At 38.8% G+C, this 20,664-nt stretch overlaps 1 non-coding gene across 1 annotated transcript; it reads right to left on the reverse strand.

Moving 5' to 3' along the window:
* Positions 1 to 3,789: 3,789 nt before the first annotated feature.
* Positions 3,790 to 3,896, reverse strand: LOC127077764 (small nucleolar RNA R71). The gene has a single exon (XR_007787538.1). It is a non-coding gene; the product is annotated as a small nucleolar RNA R71 (small nucleolar RNA).
* Positions 3,897 to 20,664: the final 16,768 nt, after the last annotated feature.

Below are 20,664 nucleotides of genomic sequence, written 5' to 3' on the forward strand. Positions count from 1 at the left end.
CAACCCCTTTCTCTCTTGTATATGGCATGGAGGTTGTGCTCCCCGTGGAGGTTGAGATCCCATCAATGAGAGTCTTGATGGAAGCCAAGTTGGCTGAGGCTGAATGGGTTCATAGTCGTTATAACCAACTGAATTTGATTGAAGAGAAGAGACTAACTGCCATGTGCCACGGTCAGTTGTATCAGCAAAGGATGAAGAAAGCCTTTGATAAGAAGGTCAAGCCTCGTGTGCTCCGAGAAGGTGACCACGTGCTCAAGAAAGTTTTGTCTTTCGCGCCCGATTCCAGGGGCAAGTGGACTCCAAACTATGAAGGTTCGTATGTTGTTAAGAGAGCCTTTTCAGGCGGTGCTTTGGTACTTACAACTATGGATGGGGACGATTTCACTCGTCCTGTGAATTCAGATGCAGTCAAGAAAAACTTCGCCTAAAAATAAAAACAGAATAGCTCGCTAAGTTGAAAACCCGAAAGGGCGGCTTAGGCAAAAATGAGCGTCTCGGTGGATTGAAAACCCGAAAGGGCGGTCCAGGCAAAAGTTAGAGACATAAAAAAATGAATATATATCCCGCTAGATTGAGTACCTCACCCTGGGGCAATCTAGGCAAAAATTAGGGATTTGGCAAGTAACTGCATCCTGACGAGACTTTGTTCTACAAGCTGTCGTCTATCAAAGATTCTCGCTCAGTCATCATCAACTGAAGCTTCAAATACATTGGATTTAGAGTTGGTGGAGAAATGGTCATTATGTTCAATGTAGCCCTTTTTCCAATATATATCACCGATTTCAAATTAGTAAAGATCCATGGAGTCTCGCCATTTGCGGACTACCATTCTATCAAATAAATTTGAGCCTTTATCCAATTCTTTGCACTCTTATTTGTTTCTGCTTAACAAATGTTTGCATGTTTTAATTGATAAATATCCTTGTTTTAAACAAATAAAGTTTTTATAAACTATTTTTAAACAAAGTGAACATTCACCATGATTGAAAGGACAAATGGAATGTCTTCAGTGCTCTCCCAAGGATATTACGATCTCCAAAAGGGTAAGACATTTGTTCATATTCTGGGATGTTTGTATCCTCTTCATCATCTTTCAGGTTGTCTCCCCAACGAGCGCAGAAAGAATTAAACATTATCAAATCCCCAGAGAGTCTGGAGTTTTGGCCTCGATCTTTTAGAGATGTGTATACCTCTATATTAGGCACTAGCATTGGTGTTTTATCGATTATATGGTTGTCATCCCGTGTGTGGACTGACCTAAAATCCCTTATAGATCGATAAAAGTTGATATGTTATCTATTCATGAGGAAGTTTGTCTTTCCCTAGTGAGCAGAAATTCCCGGCATGAGCAGAAGTCCTCAGCAGGAGTAAGCATGTGTTCCCTACAAAGTTATCTTTCATATGTCTCCTCAACAGTAGTTTCCTAGAGCAGTTGGTGAAGGGTTTGTTCCCTTTTTCATCCCTAGCATAGCACGTGTTGACGAAGGATTCGTTTCTGATCCCCTTAGCCAGGACAGTTCTGATAACACTGAAATTTACCATATTTTCGACTCCGATTTCACATGCATTCTAGTTGTTTTATTGTTATTTTGTTGTGTTATTGCTATGTTTTCAGGTTTTTACTTTAATCGGAGCCCCGATCGAGAAAAGGAGTGAAAAAGAGCTAAAAATCCTAAAATTCAGCATTTTGTACTTGTGGCCTACCCCATGGCTGGCGCCATAGACCCTGCCATGACGTGTCCAAGCTCAACCTCCCTCAACTGCCACGTTCCCCACTACTTCCACTAAGGTGCCTCAGAATGGTCTTGTGGCGGGCGCAATGGCCTTGTGGCGGACGCCATAAGAGGAAACGTTTTCCCTCCCATTTTCAAGTTGAAGGCCATCCTTGTCATTTCCATCTTTTTACTTGCTTATAAATAGAAACTCGAAATCACTTTTACAACCATCCAAACTTAGAACAGAGGCAAACTCAGAGCAACTTTGTTTCACTTAGGCATATATTCAGTATTATAAAGTGGTAATCGCTTCGCATTGGAGTGTTATCACAATTGTGTAATCGAGTCTGTGATAGAGTCTGTAATCGAGTTTGGAGCACTTTGGAAGGAAGTTAATCCTGCCGCCATTTTCATTTCCGCTTTGCAATTTACTCAACCCTCTGATTGGAGCGGGTTTTTATTACTTGTCTTTATCTTATTTATTTCCTCGCACTCGCTTTACTTTGTTTATTTCCCACACTCGCTTTAAATTATTTATTTCCTCGCACTCGCTTTAAATTATTTATTTCCTCGCACTCGCTTTAAATTATTTATTTCCTCGCACTCGCTTTACTTTTATTTATTTCCTCGCACTCGCTTTAAATTATTTATTTCCTCGCACTCGCACTACTTTTATTTACTTTCCGCACTCACACTACTTTTATTTAAATTAATGCACTTTTACTTTACCATGTCTAACTAAATTTATAAGGTTAGAATGTAAGGATCGTAATTGAACCGATAATCCGTACAATTGTTTGTAGAAACACTTAAGGGCTATTTTAACTTTCAACTTAAGTTTTCCCGCACTTCAATTCCGTTGGGTAAGATCGAAAGTCGTCCAATGTCTATCTAAACTTAATTGTTTTTAACTATTTCAAAATTAGCGAAAAACGCTTTGTTTAGTTCATTAGGAGTTTTTAATTTAAGAAGAAAAGAGATTTTAAAACTATTTTCGGACGCGTTTATAAGTTTAGAGTCTGGTTCGTGAGAATCTTTTTTGGTTAAGAAATTCAGGTTATAATACTTTTCAACTTAGTCGAGATACTATATTTCTTTAAAATAGGTTTACTACTCTAACGCAATGCGCGCCTTTTTATAAGTGACAATAAGAGGGTTTGATTAGGGAGTACAACTCGGTTCTGAATATGCGAAAGCGACAGTTCCTGTTAAATTAGTTCTTTTCAAAGTAGAAAACATTGCCCATAAGTAGTTCTGTTAGCAAGTACTTGGATTATTAATTGATTACGTGAATTACATTCGACCCTGTCTTTATTAATTAAACTTTATTCAACACTTTACTTTCCATTGCACACTCTAAAAACACCTATATTGATTGCCTTTGATAAACACCATAACGACAGATAACGATAGATTGACACTTGGTCTCTGTGGATTCGACAATCTTTTATATTACTCTGACGCGTTTGTATACTTGCGAAAGCACACGCATCAAGTTTTTGGCGCTGTTGCCGGGGACCAATTTCGTCAAATTTCATTTTCCTGTTGTTATATCGTTTAGACTTAGGCTATTTCCCGCCGGTCAATGCGAAGAACTCGCAACACTGGAAGTTTAAGCTTAGTATACCCTCTGGCGGAACCTGAACGTTACGCTCGCGCACGTTTATTCTTTCATAGAATTAAGAGAGCTATGGCCGAAGATCAAAACCAAAGACCTCTTAAGGATTTCGCCCAACCGTCCAATGAAGAACCTAGTTCTAGTATAGTAAACCCAACCATCCCAGCTGATAATTTCGAACTTAAACCATCCATGTTGCAACTAGTGCAACAGAGACAATTCGCAGGTCTCACTACTGAGAACCCAAACCAACATTTAAAAATATTTCTTCAATTAGCAGACACTTTTAAAACCAATGGAGTTTCTCCTGAGGCAAAACATTTACGATTATTTCCTTTTTCCCTCAGAGATAAAGCCCTATCATGGTTAGATTCCCTTCCACCCAATTCCATTACGACTTGGGATAACCTTAGAAGAGTATTTCTTGCTAGATATTTTCCCCCGAGTAAGACCGTCGTTCTTCGAAACCATATAACTAGATTTACCCAAAACCAAGGAGAATCATTGTTTGAAGCTTGGGAGAGATATAAAGAGTTGTTACGAGCATGCCCACATCATGGTTTAGAAAATTGGTTAATCATTCAAACCTTCTATAATGGACTTCATTACAACACAAAGATGACCATCGACGCTGCCGCAGGCGGTGCTCTGATGAATAAACCTTATCCTGAAGCTAGTGCCCTCATCGAAGATATGGCTCAAAACCACCAATCATGGGGAGTCGAACGAGTGACAGTTGAGAAGAAGGAAGCCCAAGGAGGAGTGCATGAACTGAGCTCTATAGACATGATGCAAGCTAAAATGGACGCATTAGCCCTTAAGGTCGAGCATATGTGCATAAACCCGAATACTGTAGCCGCAGTTTCGTCGGATTGTGAGATATGTGGAACCAAAGGACACCAATCTGCAGAATGCAGTCTATTAAATGAAACCCACTCTGAGCAAGTGAACTACACCCAAGGGAACCCATATTCGAATACCTATAACCCTGGATGGAGGAATCACCCGAACTTCTCCTATTAAAACAATAACCCAATCCAACATAATGCACCTCCGAGACCTAGTTATCAAGCCCCTAGATCAAATCAACCTATGCAACCTGTGCCACCAAAGCCGAGCCTTGAGAAAATTATGGAAAATTTTATCACCGCTCAAACCCAACAAAACAAGGAGTTCATGAACCAGAACATTCATGTTAACGAATTGATTACTCAGTTAGGAACCAAGGTTGACCAAATAGTTACTCATACTAAGATGCTTGAAACCCAGATCTCTCAGGTAGCTTTAAACCAAGCCCCTCAGACTACACCTGGAGGACAATTCCCTGGACAACCTCAACAAAATCCGAGAGGACAAGCCAATGCCATTACCCTACGAAGTGGGAACGCTTATGATGAGCCACCAAACCCAAGATTGAGTGAACCTGAAACTTCTAAAGAATGTACCAAACCCACGGACCAAGTAAAGGGACCAGAGGAACCTGAAAACCAGGGAGGTCGAGAAAAAGGAGAAGAACCTAAAGATAAAACTTACGTACCACTCCCGCCATAGAAACCACCAATACCATATCCGCAAAGACTCAAATAAACCCAGATCAATAAACAGTATCAAAAATTTATTAAAGTTATAGAAAAACTTCATGTAGAAATCCCTTTCACAGAAGCCATCACCCAAATACCTTCTTATGCAAAGTTTCTCAAAGACATCCTTACCAACAAACGTAGACTTGACGATCCGAAGCCTTTAGAATATAATGCTATTTCCGAGGATAAATTAGCAAAGAAAGATAAAGATCCTGGAAATTTCTCCATTCCTTGCCTTTTGGGTAATCATGTCATCGAAAAAGCCTTTCTAGACTTAGGAGCTAGTGTGAGCCTAATGCCTTTAGCAGTTTGTGAGAGGTTAAACTTAGGAGAATTACAACCCACTAAGATGTCACTTCAGTTAGCCGATAGATCTGTAAAATATCCGATAGGAATTTTAGAAGATGTCCATGTTAGGATAGGTCAGTTGTTTATCCCTACTGATTTTGTTGTCATGGACATCAAAGAGGACAATGATATACCAATCCTTCTAGGTAGACCATTCTTATCGACTGCAGGAGCCATAATAGATGTCAAGAAAGGAAAGTTGACATTTGAGGTAGGTGACGAGAAAACAGAATTTATACTTTCAAAATTTCTTATGGCACCTGTGATGGGAGACTCGTGTTATGCCTTAGATATAATTGATGAATGTGTTAGAGAATTAGAACAAAAAGAAATTATAAAAACAATTAAGTTACCATCAACTCTCATAAGGGAAGATGATGACTTTAAGAAACCCTACATCGATGATAACCTTTACGAATGTTTATCCCTTACTCCAGATCATATGCCATGCCCTAAGAAACTAACCTTAGAACTTAAGGAATTGCCTAAGAACCTGATGTAAGAACAAAAATAGTTCTACAATAGATTCCATGATTTTGATGATAACAAAGGATGAAACCAAAAGTGGCACCCTAACGAAAAGTTTCTAAGTGTGCAGGGTTCTAAAGAAAGAAGAAATAAATCTGATGATGTCATCAGATGCAAAACAAGATCAGATGCAAAATCTCAAGTATCAGAAGCATCTAAAGAGGAATCTCATTCAAGAAGCTCTAAACTCTGGACAAAACTGCAAGTATCAGAAGCATCTGAACATGAAGTAAAGTCTAGAAGCTCTGACTCTGAACAAATGTCTTCTGCAAACTCTGAAGTTATCAGCGCCATCTGAACATTCAAGAAATAACATCAGAAGCCAATTCTCCAGATACACAAAGACTCTAATCAGAATTGTTAATCATGATGAAGTAACGTTTAAGCCAAGTTAAAGTTCTGCAAATGGATTTCCTCAATTAGAAAGAGACGTTAATCTCCACTTCCAAGAGAAAAGATACTAATTGTGGTAAGTAGTCACTTCTAAGTGAAAAAGTCTACTGCAGAAGCTATAAATGGAATGGCGTAATTACATCTCAATATCCAACAGATTCAACGCTACTTCAACTCTACTTCAACTCCTATAAATAGAGAAGAAATCTCATTCAGCAAATACGAAGAAATCACTAGCCAAAACTATACTGAAATCATATCACGCTCAAGAAAAACATCTTTGTTCTTCAAAGATTTTCACTAAGCTTTTGCTTATCAAGTGAAAAATTTGTTCTTAAGTTTGTAATATTTGCTTTCTTAGAAGCACTCTAGATTACACATCTTGTATCTATTTTTATTTGATTTCCTCAAGTGACTCTTTGTAGTCTGTAGACTTGAGAGGACTAAGAGATTTTCTTTTCTCTTAGGGGTTGTTTGTAATCTTTCAAGATTAGTGGATTAAGTCCTTGTTGAAGGCGAAATCACCTTGGCCGGGTGGACTGGAGTAGCTTTGTGTTATAAGCGAACCAGTATAAAATCTTTGTGTGATTTCATTTTGCAAAAGCGCTTATTTTTCAAACAATTCAAACCCCCCCTTTCTTGTTTTTCTCACCTTCAATTGGTATCAGAGCTCCGGCTCTGTTATTGATTTTCAAATCAAACACTTAACCGTGTAGAGAGATCCAGTGCGAGAAAAACAAATGGCCCACTCAAATGAGAAAGATTCTTACAATGCCAAGCCTCCTGTTTTTGATGGAGAAAAGTTTGATTACTGGAAAGATAGAATCGAAAGTTTCTTTCTGGGTTATGATGCTGACCTCTGGGACATTGTCACAGATGGATACAAACCTCCAACCTTAAATGGAGCTGAAGTTCCCAGAAGCAAAATGTCAGAAGATCAGAAACGTGAGTTCAAAAATCATCACAAGGCCAGAACAATACTTCTAAATGCTATATCATACAACGAATACGAAAAGATCACCAACAGAGAGACGGCTAAAGATATACTTGACTCTCTGAAGATGACCCATGAAGGAAACTCCCAAGTCAAGGAGACGAAGGCTCTGGCGTTGATCCAGAAATATGAAGCCTTCAAGATGGAAGATGACGAAGCTATAGAAGCTATGTTTTCCAGATTCCAAACTCTTATTGCAGGTCTTAAAGTGCTAGACAAGGGATATACGACTGCAGATCATGTTAAGAAGATTGTCAGAAGTCTGCCAAAGAAATGGAGACCAATGGTTACTGCTCTGAAGCTATCAAAGGATCTGAACAACATCAGCCTTGAAGAACTTGTTAGCTCTCTCAGAAGTCATGAGATAGAACTAGAGGAGGATGAGCCTCAGAAAAGGAACAAGTCAGTGGCGCTGAAGTCCAGACCTGAAAGACGGAAGTCAGACAGAATCAAAGCTCTCCAGGCAGAAACTGCAGATACTGACGACTCTGAACCTGAAGACTCTGATGATGAAGAAGAACTGTCCTTACTAACCAGAAGAGTTAAGCAACTCTGGAAAAGAAGGAACAACAACAACTTCAGAAGATCAAGACCCAGAGGGGATAGATCAGAGTCAACTTCAAAAGGTAAACCTAATAAAGATATTACCTGTTTTGAATGTAAAGAAACAGGTCATTATAGAAATGAATGCCCCAAGCTGAAGAAAGATAACTCTAAGAAAGAAAGCTTCAAGAAAAATGCCTTCAGAACAAAGAAGGGATTAATGGCGACCTGGGACGATAGTGAATCAGGATCATCAGAATCTGACTCTGATGAACAAGCCAACGTAGCATTTATGGCCACCACATCCAGCAGCTCAGATGAAGAATCTGAAGAGGTATTTTCTGAACTTTCTAGATCTGACTTAGAATCATGTTTATCAGAAACTCTTACCTCTCTTCAGAAATTAAAACAAAAAGTTAAAAGCATTAAAGGCCTTCTTAAAGCAAAATCTGAAGAATGTAGTGAACTTGAGACAACAATTCTAGCACATGAAGATACAATCAAATCTTTAACGTTAGAAAGAGATGGAGCTAAAACAAAAAGCTTAGAATTAGAAGAAGTGTTGTCTCAAGCACCACAAACTTCAAATGAAATTATTTATAAATATGAAGAAGCCTTTCAACAATTTCTGAAGAATGGGATAAATAGGAGTATTATGGCATCCATGATTTATGGGGTAGGTCAGAATAATAAAAGGGGTATTGGGTATGATTCTGATTCTGATAAAACTTCTATCAGTAACCAAATTAAATCACCTTTTTCATACCACTATACACACACACAAGAACACAAATTTAAAAATGCTAGAAGACCCAAGGTTGTAAGAAACTCTGGGAAAACTAATCTGAAAGGACCCAAGAGATTCTGGGTACCGAAAGATAAGATTATCTATGTTGCAGATATCCTATGCAGCAAAGTTCAGACACCAGTCATGGTACCTGGACTCTGGATGCTCGCGACATATGACGGGAAGAAAGTCTATGTTCCAAAGCCTGGAACTTAAAGACGCTGGCTTTGTAGGCTTCGGAGGAGATCAGAAAGGAAGGATCAGAGGCTCCGGAACTATTGGTAATGGTACTCTTCCCTCTATATCTGATGTTCTTTATGTAGAAGGATTAATGCATAACTTGTTATCCATAAGTCAATTAAGTGATAACGGTTATGATGTAATCTTTAATCAAAAAACGTGTAAAGCCATTAATCAGAACGATGGCTCTGTCCTTTTCACAGGCAAGAGGAAAAACAACATTTATAAAATAAATCTTTCTGATTTAAAAGATCAAAATGTTAAATGTTTAATGTCAGTTCACGAAGAGCAATGGGTATGGCATAGACGCTTAGGCCACATTAGCATGAGGAAACTTTCTCAGCTAACTAAACTTGAGAAAACTCCAGAAGCATAGAGATCACTCTGGTAGAATCTGAGAAAACTCCAGAAGCAACTGTCACTCCAGACTCTGAAGAAATTAAATCTCCAGAAATTCCAAGGAAAGTCAAGAGTCGTAGCAACGTATCTGAAGAGTTGATTTTGGGAAACAAAGATGAACCTGTTAGAACCAGATCTACCTTCAGAACTTCTGAAGATATTCCTCTGGGACTAGTGTCTCTGATTGAGCCTACGTCCTGTGATGAAGCTCTTCAAGATAATGATTGGGTGGCAGCTATGCAAGAAGAGTTAGATCAATTCTCCAAGAATGATGTCTGGGATCTCGTTCCTAAACCCAGAGGCACTCATGTCATTGGAACCAGATGGGTTTTCAGAAACAAACTGAACGAGAAAGGAGAAGTTGTCAGAAACAAAGCACGACTGGTAGCTCAAGGTTATAGTCAACAAGAAGGTATTGATTATAATGAAACTTTTGCTCCAGTCGCAAGGTTAGAGTCTATTCGTCTTCTTGTATCATTTGCTATTAATCACTCTATAAAATTATACCAAATGGATGTCAAGAGTGCATTTCTAAATGGTTATATTTCAGAAGAAGTGTATGTAAATCAACCTCCTGGTTTTGAAAACTCAAATTTTCCAGAACATGTTTTCAAACTTAAGAAATCTTTATATGGACTTAAACAAGCTCCCAGAGCTTGGTATGAACGCTTAAGTAATTTTCTTCTGGAACAAAATTTTATCAGAGGGAAAGTTGATTCTACACTCTTCTGTAAAAATCATAAAAATGATCTCATGATATGCCAAATTTATGTTGATGACATTATCTTTGGTTCTGCTAATATTTCTGTTTGCCAAGAATTTTCTAAGTTAATGCAGGCAGAATTTGAAATGAGTCTAATGCAAGAACTAAAGTTCTTTCTGGGAATTCAAATCAATCAAACTCCAGAAGTCACGTACATTCATCAAAGCAAGTACATTAAAGAAGTTCTAAAGAAGTTTGATATGTCTGAATGCAATTCTGCAAAGACTCCCATGCATCCAACTTGCATTCTGGAGAAGGAAGAGGTAAGCAACAAGGTTTGTCAGAAGCTCTATCGAGGTATGATAGGCTCTCTTCTCTATCTGACTGCTACTCGTCCTGATATTCTCTTTAGCGTTTGTCTGTGTGCCAGATTCCAATCAGATCCTAGAGAATCTCATTTAACAGCTGTTAAGAGAATTTTTAAGTATCTGAAAGGAACCCCTAACCTGGGCCTGATGTATGAGAAAACATCAGAGTATAGGCTTTCTGGTTATTGTGATGCAGATTATGCAGGAGATAGAATAGAACGTAAAAGCACATCTGGAAATTGCCAGCTTCTGGGAAACAACTTAATCTCCTGGGCTAGCAAAAGACAGTCAACAATTGCTCTATCAACTGCAGAAGCAGAATACATCTCAGCATCACTGTGCACAACTCAGATGCTCTGGATGAAGCATCAGCTAGAAGATCTCCAGATATTTGAGAGTAACATTCCTATCCTTTGTGATAATACTGCTGCTATTTGTTTAAGTAAGAATCCCATTCTACATTCCAGAGCCAAACACATAGAAATAAAACATCATTTTATTAGAGACTATGTTCAGAAAGGGATAGTAACGCTGAAGTTCATTGATACAGAACATCAATGGGCAGATATCTTTACTAAACCTCTAGCTGAAGATAGATTTCGTTTCATCTTAGAAAATCTGAACATTAAAAATTGTCCTGAGTAAAATTTGGCTCTGAACATGTAAAATGAGAATCTGATAAAAACAAATACACTTCTGCCTCTGACTCTGATACTTCTACCAAGTTAAGAAGATATCTGAGTTAGAAATCTTCAGAAATCCTTTGGTATTCCTGAAGATCAGAAACATCAACACGTGGGGAACATGCGTCTAACCCTAGAACTTCTAGACAGCTGTCAAAAGAAATCAAAGGTCAGAACGCTTGAAAATCTCCTTGAGCAGTGTGCTTACTGTTGGGATTAGACATTCATTAATGAGCTGTAATCATTTTTCCCCCAAACGTGCTATTTTGGTTTTTGTGCTAACGCTGGTATGTGTGTCGTTTTGCATGTGTTTTTACCCCTAGTATATAAACACTTTTCTCACATTTCACACACTTATCACTCTCACTCACTCTTAAACCCTAAACCCTCTCTCGAAGTTTTCTCTGCAACCTTCTCAGTTCTTCATCTTCTTCATCAATCTTCATCATGAATCCTCAAGAACAAGCTGTTTTTAACTTCTCCCAACAAATGGAAGCTGCTTCTAACCCCCAAACCTCAAACACTCAAACACCCATGGTTGTAGATGTTACCACAACCCCAGTTTACAAAGAACCTCACATTTTGGAACGTGAACAACACATTCATCTTTCAACTCCCTTTGAAGGTTTGGATGTACTGTGTGAATCGCTGGTGGACTTTGAGAATTTGAAAAGAAATGGCGTTGATTTAACTGAAGATCTTCGCAAGCAAGGTTGGGAAACCTACTTCAACAGATTGTATGGTCCAATCTATCCTCTTCTGGTGAAGGAATTCTGGAGATGTGCAGATGCTGATGATGAGTTCATCGTTTCTTTTGTTCTGGGTGTGAAGATCATTATCACAGAAGCGTCTATTGCTTCTTTGCTGAATATGGAAAAGGCTGGAGGTAAAAGGATTTACAACATTCCTCCAAGGTCCAAGCGCATCACAGAAGTCATTAACCCTACTATCTTCAAAGCAAATGTTGAAGGAAACCCATCTAAGAACAAGGAGCTTCATCAGAACCTCCGAGTTTGGTTGAAGATTATTCTGGGAACAATCCATCATCGTCCAGCCTCCAACTCTTCAGATTATATAAATGCTGATCAGAAGTGCATCCTCTACTGTATTCAGAAGGGTATTCCAATCAACCTCCCTGTTCTTCTCTTCAGATATCTGAGGGATTCAGTCAGAGAAACAAGGAACAATATGAAGCCCAGATCCTACATCCCTCTGGGAAGATTGCTCTCTGACATCTTCATTGAGCATGGGCTGGTAGATGCTCTGGAGAAGACCAGATGTATGGATGATCTGGCAATTGACGTTGGAAAGCCTCTGAATGCCAGAAATCTGAGGAGTATGGGAATCATCAAGGACATCAGAGTCAAGCCCACTATGAATGTAACCTGGGAAGCTCTGAAGGATCAGAGGAAGATGCCTCATGGCCTTGAAAGGTTCTTCAAGAACGAACCCAGAGACGCCATTGCTATCTACCTTCAGGATCGTCTGGATGAAGGCATTGATATCTCTGATTTTCGCCTAGAAGACTGTCTGGACTCTGTAGAAGATCTGGTCAGATACAAAAGAGGCCTTTCTGAGAAGAAGATAGCTGAGGAAGCAAGGAAGGCAAAGAAAGCCAGAATTGGAGAAACCTCTGGCACCAAAGCTTCAGCACCTCTGAATGTCTCCTCTGGTAAGTCCATTCCTCCTGTCTCTTCTGAATCTGTAATGGCTTCCTCTAACCCTCTCTCCTCTCAACCAATTTTTACAACCTCAGAAATACCACCTTCTACCATTAGAACCTCTCAACCTCCACCTGTTCTAAAAATTGCCCGTACTTTTACAACAACCTCTGACCCTAATCAACTATATCACCACAGTTCTTCCTCATCCTCTGAGTATGAGTCACCACCTTACCTTTCCCCTTCTTCTAACCAAGAGTCCTCTGATCATGAGTCTTCTGATCAAGAACACTCTGACCCAAACTCCCCAACAATAGCTGAAATTTATGCTAAAAATTTCGCTCCACAAACTCAAACACAAATTGAAGTAACCTCTCCCCTCCGAACTTCTATTCCACAACAAACAACCACCATTACCTCTGAAAATCAAACTTCCCTTCCACCACAAACAACCACCACACCCTCTGAAACTCAACCATCTGTAATTCGCCCATCTGAACCTTATATCACTCCACCATTAATTCCCGCTGTACCTAGCCCAGACTCTGACCCATTAGATGTAAACCCACTCTATGCTTCATCCCCCAGTCTTCAACCAGACCCAGATTCTGAACTTCAACCAGAAGCAGAATCTGAACCCCAGCCAGAACCAGAAACTGAACCTCAACCTCTAAATCTCAGCCCTCAAAACTCTCCACCTCATTCACCTGAACCTGAACCTAAAATTATCACACCTACCCTTGAGGAGGCCATTATGCAGGTTGCAGAATCCTCAGTCCAGAAGATCAAGTCTCTGGCTAAAAATTCTGAAGTCAGTGATGATCCTAAATCTGTTAGGACACACTGGAACAGAGTTATTAGTTGGATGACCTCTGAGTCTTATAGGCTGAAGAGTATCTCTGAACAAGTCAGAAATGGCTACATCAGAGACTCTGAGGAAAGACTCCAGGAAAGACTGGCTAGAGAAGCTGAGGCCAGAAGGTTAGAGGAAGAGAGACTGGCTAGAGAAGCTGAGGCCAAGAGATTAGAAGAAGAAAGATTAGCTAAGGAAGCTGAAGAAGAAGCTAAGAGGTTGGAAGAAGAACGCCTGGCAAAGGAAGCAGAACTTCTGAGAATTCAGGAAGCTGAAGCCAAGGCTAAAGCAGATGCAGAAGCCCAAGCTGCTGCTGAAGCTGAAGCTCAGCAGGCTCTGATTCAGGGGGAGTCTTCCTCTGCGATCCCTCTGATTCTCAACACTCTGAAGGAGATCAAGCAAGATCAGAAAGAGATCAAGCAAGATCAGAGTGAGCTCCGGGCAAGGATGGACAAGCAAGACGCTCTGAATGAAAACCTCCAGAATATGTTTGCCATGCTACTACAGAGACTTCCTCCTCCTCCAAACCCTTAGGCACTTAGGATTTCTTTTGTTTGCCTAGTGTTATTGCTTCTGTCTTTTTCTTTTTTAGCTCTGATATTTCTTTGAATCTGTTGTTTTTTTTTTACTGCTGTTGCCTTTGTGCTGTTTAATGAAGTGTTTTTCTCTCTATTATTCTTTTTATTTTTATGCCTTTTTGATTATGCCAAAAAGGGGGAGAAATTATTAAATAGCTCTGATGAAAATTATGTCTAAAACCTTAAGCATTCTGCAACAATTATAGAATTAGTTCTGATATAAAATTAGCTCTGATCAAATAATAGCTCTGATTAAATAATTCTAACATTAAATTAAGAAATTGCAGAAAGTTTTCAGAAACCTAATTACTTGGAAAGCTCTGGTAAGAACTTCTGAACTCCCTAGCGCTAACTCAGGGGGAGCTTTTGTCTATCTGATCTAATATTTTTCATGTTTCATCTGATAATTTTATTTGTTTTGTCATCATCAAAAAGGGGGAGATTGTAAGAACAAAAATAGTTCTACAATAGATTCCATGATTTTGATGATAACAAAGGATGAAACCAAAAGTGGCACCCTAACGAAAAGTTTCTAAGTGTGCAGGGTTCTAAAGAAAGAAGAAATAAATCTGATGATGTCATCAGATGCAAAACAAGATCAGATGCAAAATCTCAAGTATCAGAAGCATCTAAAGAGGAATCTCATTCAAGAAGCTCTAAACTCTGGACAAAACTGCAAGTATCAGAAGCATCTGAACATGAAGTAAAGTCTAGAAGCTCTGACTCTGAACAAATGTCTTCTGCAAACTCTGAAGTTATCAGCGCCATCTGAACATTCAAGAAATAACATCAGAAGCCAATTCTCCAGATACACAAAGACTCTAATCAGAATTGTTAATCATGATGAAGTAACGTTTAAGCCAAGTTAAAGTTCTGCAAATGGATTTCCTCAATTAGAAAGAGACGTTAATCTCCACTTCCAAGAGAAAAGATACTAATTGTGGTAAGTAGTCACTTCTAAGTGAAAAAGTCTACTGCAGAAGCTATAAATGGAATGGCGTAATTACATCTCAATATCCAACAGATTCAACGCTACTTCAACTCTACTTCAACTCCTATAAATAGAGAAGAAATCTCATTCAGCAAATACGAAGAAATCACTAGCCAAAACTATACTGAAATCATATCACGCTCAAGAAAAACATCTTTGTTCTTCAAAGATTTTCACTAAGCTTTTGCTTATCAAGTGAAAAATTTGTTCTTAAGTTTGTAATATTTGCTTTCTTAGAAGCACTCTAGATTACACATCTTGTATCTATTTTTATTTGATTTCCTCAAGTGACTCTTTGTAGTCTGTAGACTTGAGAGGACTAAGAGATTTTCTTTTCTCTTAGGGGTTGTTTGTAATCTTTCAAGATTAGTGGATTAAGTCCTTGTTGAAGGCGAAATCACCTTGGCCGGGTGGACTGGAGTAGCTTTGTGTTATAAGCGAACCAGTATAAAATCTTTGTGTGATTTCATTTTGCAAAAGCGCTTATTTTTCAAACAATTCAAACCCCCCCTTTCTTGTTTTTCTCACCTTCACCTGAGATATGAATTCCTCGATGAAAAGATGAATCGTCCAGTTATAGTTAGTGCTACCTTGAGCCGAGAGGAAACGAACCAACTTTTAGACGTTTTACGAAGATATCCCTCAGCCTTAGGATATAATATCTCTGACCTGAAAGGTATAAGCCCATCCGTATGCATGCATCGGATTTCGCTCGAAGAAGATTCAAAACCCTCCAGAGAACATCAGAGAATAATAAACCCTATAATTAGTGATGTAGTTAAAAAGGAAGTTCTTAAGTTACTTGAGGCAGGCATAATCTATCAGATCTCTGATAGTAAGTGGGTAAGCCATGTGCATGTAGTACCTAAAAAGGGAGGCATCACAGTCGTGCAAAACGATAAAGGCGAACATGTAGCAAAACGATTAGAACGAGGATGGTGGATATGTATAGATTATAGAAAATTAAATAAAGCAACTAGGAAGGATCATTTCCCTTTACCATTTATAGCCCAAATGTTGGAGCGTCTAGCCAGACAATCTTACTTCTGCTATCTAGATGGATACTCTGGATTCTTCCAAATACCTATCCACCCCGAAGATCAAGAAAAAACTACCTTTACATGCCCTTATGGAACTTTTTCCTACAGACGAATGCCATTTGGCCTCTGTAATGCCCCAACTACTTTCCAACCCTGCATGATGTCAATCTTTGCAGATTACCTTGATGGTATCATGGAAGTGTTTATGGATGATTTCTCGGTTTGCGGATTTGATTTCCACAATTGTCTTTCTAACCTTGAGAAAATCCTGGAGAGATGCGTGGAGGTGAACCTCGTGCTAAACTGGAAAAAGTGTCATTTCATGGTGACCGAAGGAATAGTTTTAGGACATATAGTTTCCGAAAAAGGTATAGAGGTAGATAAAGCTAAAATAGAAGTTATAGAAAACCTAAAACCACCAAAAACCATCAAAGAAGTCCGAAGCTTTCTTGGACACGCTGGATTTTACCGGCGTTTCATTAAGGACTTCTCCAAAATAACTAAACCTTTAACTGGACTTTTAATGAAAGATGTTGAATTCATTTTCGATGAAAAATGTAATGACGCATTTGATCTTTTAAAGCAAGCATTGATCTCAGCACCTATTATGAAACCGCCTGATTGGTCGGAACCTTTTGAGATAATGTGCGATGCTAGTGATTATGCAGTTGGAGCCGTTCTAAGACAAAGGAAAGATAAAAAAAATTACATGCCATTTATTATGCCAGTAGAACCCTAGATGCTGCCCAACTTAACTATGTAACAACTGAAAAAGAATTACTCGCTGTAGTTTTCGCTATAGACAAATTTAGATCTTATCTAGTAGGAGCAAAAATCATAGTTTACACCGATCATGCTGCCATTCGTTACCTGTTAAGTAAAAAAGATGCCAAGCCCAGGTTACTCCGATGGATTTTATTACTACAAGAGTTTGATTTAGACATAAGAGATAAAAAAAGGCACTGAAAATGTAGTAGCCGATCACCTTTCTAGGCTAGAACATCTAAAACCTGAACTAGTACCCATAGATGATGATTTCACCTATGATAGACTGATAGCTAGAGTAGAAACCCTTGAAGATGATAACCTAAGCCCTGATGAGCATTCCCAAAATTCCTTAGCAATAAGTAACGTACCCTGGTATGCAGACTTCTTTAATTACCTAGCTGCTGATATAGTACCCCCTGATCTTGACTACCACCGCAAGAAGAAATTCTTCCACGATGTGAGAAACTTCTATTGGGACGAACCGCTCCTTTTCAAAAGGGGTAAAGATGGCATTTTTCGCCGTTGCGTTCCAGAAGAAGAGGTAAATAGTATTATCGAGCATTGTCATTCTGCACCGTATGGTGGACATGCGAGCACCTCTAAGACATACGCCATGATTCTTCAAGCTGGCCTATTCTGGCCTACCATGTGGCGAGATGTCTATGCTTGCATTGTCAAATGTGATAGATGCCAACGCACTGGAAACATTTCAAGGCGTGATAAAATGCCTCTAAGAAACATTCAGGAAGTTGAACTCTTTGACGTATGGGGTATAGATTTCATGGGACCTTTCCCACCATCCTTAGGAAACAAGTATATCTTAGTAGCTGTGGACTATGTGTCTAAGTGGATTGAAGTTATAGCTGCACCCACAAACGACACTATGGGTAGTAATCAAACTATTTAAAAACTATATATTCCCTAGATTTGGAACACCACCTTTAGTCATAAGCAATGGAGGATCACACTTTATATCGAGAATATTTGACAAACTTTTAAGAAAATATGGAGTTAGGCATAAAGTAGCAACACCATACCATCCACAGACTAGTGGCCAAGTAGAAGTATCTAATAGGGAGATAAAACAAATCCTAGAGAAAACTGTTTCTATTTCTAGGAGAGATTGGTCTCAGAAGCTTCAAGAAGCATTATGGGCCTATAGAACCGCTTTCAAAACCCCTATAGGAACTACTCCTTACCAACTAGTTTATGGAAAATCTTGTCACTTACTGTTAGAATTAGAGCATAAGGCCTATTGGGCCATTAAAACTTTGAATTTAGACTACCTAGCCGCTGGAGAAAAGCGTACCCTAGACATTCATAAACTAGAAGAACTTAGGCAATCTGCCTACGAGAATGCAAAAATATATAAAGAAAGAACAAAAGCCTATCACGACAAAAGAATAGTAAAGAAAAACTTCAATATAGGCGATCATGTTCTCCTTTTCAACTCTAGGTTACGACTCTTCCCTGGAAAGCTACGCTCAAGATGGACTGGTCCTTTCGAAGTATCCAGAATTCTGAGATCCGGAGCCGTGGAAATCAAGAACGAAACCTGTAGTCCATTCATTGTAAATGGACAAAGACTGAAGCTTTACGAAGGAGGAGACATTCCAGCATACTACTCAAGCCACACTCTAATTGATCCACCAATCCCTACTACTACAGGTGTATAAATTCTAATCGTCAAGCTAATGACGTTAAACAAGCGCTGCGTGGGAGGCAACCCATGGTTTTCTTTCATTTTACTTTTTCGCATTTATTTAATTTTATTTAATTTTATTTTGCATCGAGACTAAAAATTTGAATGGTTTGCATTTTCAGGATCACTTTCTTAACTTTTACAGGATGCGGGATTTCGATGATATGCACGTGGCCTATAGAGATAATGCTCAGAGAGAGCGCTACGTCGCTCTGTATCAGCGCCCTATGGCACCCACACGTTATCCTGATCAACATTGTATGGAGGCACTGGGTATCGAGTCGAGTATCCGATTCCTTAGCCACCAGCTTCACTGGGACGAGTTTGCTGATGACTTGAGTAACACCTACAGGAACCTGATATTGGAGTTCCTGAGTTCATTCGACTATGACCCATACTCTGGACCAGATGGGTATGTGTAACACCTCAAAATTTGCCCTCCTCTCTGGGGACTAGCTTAGCATATTGCATTTCATTTTTTAGGACATTAGTCATTGCATCTTTGCATATCATATGGAAACAATGAGTGAGTCATCCTCCCAAGTCTTGTTCAGAAGATGGAGAGGTTAAAAGATTCAAGCCTGGGGGTCTCATGAATTGATCACTAATCATCTGAGGGTTTGTGCTTCCATTAGGGTTTCTTGGTTCCTCAAGGAGATTGGGAATTATCTTGGTTGAAAGGGTACATCACCATCATCATGGTCTTATCATCACCAAGAGGTTCATTGTGCCTGGTCATGTTCCTTGGGATTAGGGTTTTGACCTCTGGTCAACCCTAATCAGTTGTATTGTGCCTATCAGGGTTTTGCAAGGAGATGGGATCTTTATGGAGAGGGGGATCATTACATGGTTTTATTGAGCTTGTATAAGCTGGGGTTTCATTTTGGAGCCATTTCATCAGGAGATTGAGGCTCAAATTCATATGTGCATGGCCAAGTCAACAGAAGTCAACCACAAGTCAACTGTTGGATTTGGAGGTGGGAAGTGGTTAGAAATACTTCATTCATGTTCAAACAAGTCTCATTTGACATTTCAAACATCAACATTGAAGAAAATAAAGTCAGGACAAAACTTTCCAAAAATAGAAAGTGACTTGTAATTCAAAATTGCCAAAAATGGAAAGGTTTTCTTCTCAAGATTACATCATCAAGAAAGCTTCAAATGAAATTTTGTTGAACATGAAAGTTGTAGATCTTGTTCTCCCATTTCCAAAAAGTCCAAGATCATGAGTTTATCATGTATGGTTGAAGAGATATGGTCAAATCTTGGTCAAATGAACATGGAACTTCAAAGGGGCATAACTTTCAAACCATAAGTCCAAATCATGTGGCTCTTTTTGCAACATTCTTGTTTCAACTTCTAGTTTCCAAAATTGGCATTACATGACATGCATTCCATTCACATAAAATATTTGAAAATTCAATTCATTTTGGAGGGAAAAAATCAAGTTCAAAAATAATGCATTGTTTTCACATTTTAACATTTCCATTGGTCTTAAAACATTATTTTGAGTGAAATACAAGGCAAAAACATGCACTATTCACATGCCATGCCATGCATAAGGTGAAAAAATGTTTTTTGCAAAAACACCTCCAAAATTAACCATTTTTCATTAGCATTTGATTAGAACTTAATTAATCATGATTAAGAGAGCATATATAACACAAATCATAACAGAATTTTCACATTTTCCAATTCTAGATCTAGAAATTCTCAAAGTCTCTCAAAATTCTCTCTCATTTTTTCTCAAAATTTCTTCAAACACTTTGCATTTTTCTTGGTTGATTCATCATCTAGCTTCATTGTGGAGCAAGATTGAAGCTAGAATCACAGCAATTCGTGTAGTTTGAAGCATATCCATAGCTTGAGGTCATCAATGGTGGAATCAAAATTTTGTTGAATCAAGTGCAATCAAGCATCAAGACTTCATCCATACACTTATACAAGCTTGCTAGAACACATTGGAAGCATTGCAAGGCGCTGGAATAAGTGAATCCAAGAGTTGCACTTCAAGAGGTCAAAATTTCGATCTCTTTATTTCTTGCAATTGTTGTGTGATTCTTGTAGATCTCTTAATGGTGATGATTCTGCAATTTGAATCGAGTGATTTGGTGGAATATTCATGAAGTTACATGTGTTTAAAGTTTGCATGATGAATCTTATTTTGCT

The sequence above is a fragment of the Lathyrus oleraceus genome, chromosome 4, assembly GCF_024323335.1.
Source record: "Lathyrus oleraceus cultivar Zhongwan6 chromosome 4, CAAS_Psat_ZW6_1.0, whole genome shotgun sequence".
Classification (NCBI taxonomy): domain Eukaryota; kingdom Viridiplantae; phylum Streptophyta; class Magnoliopsida; order Fabales; family Fabaceae; genus Lathyrus; species Lathyrus oleraceus.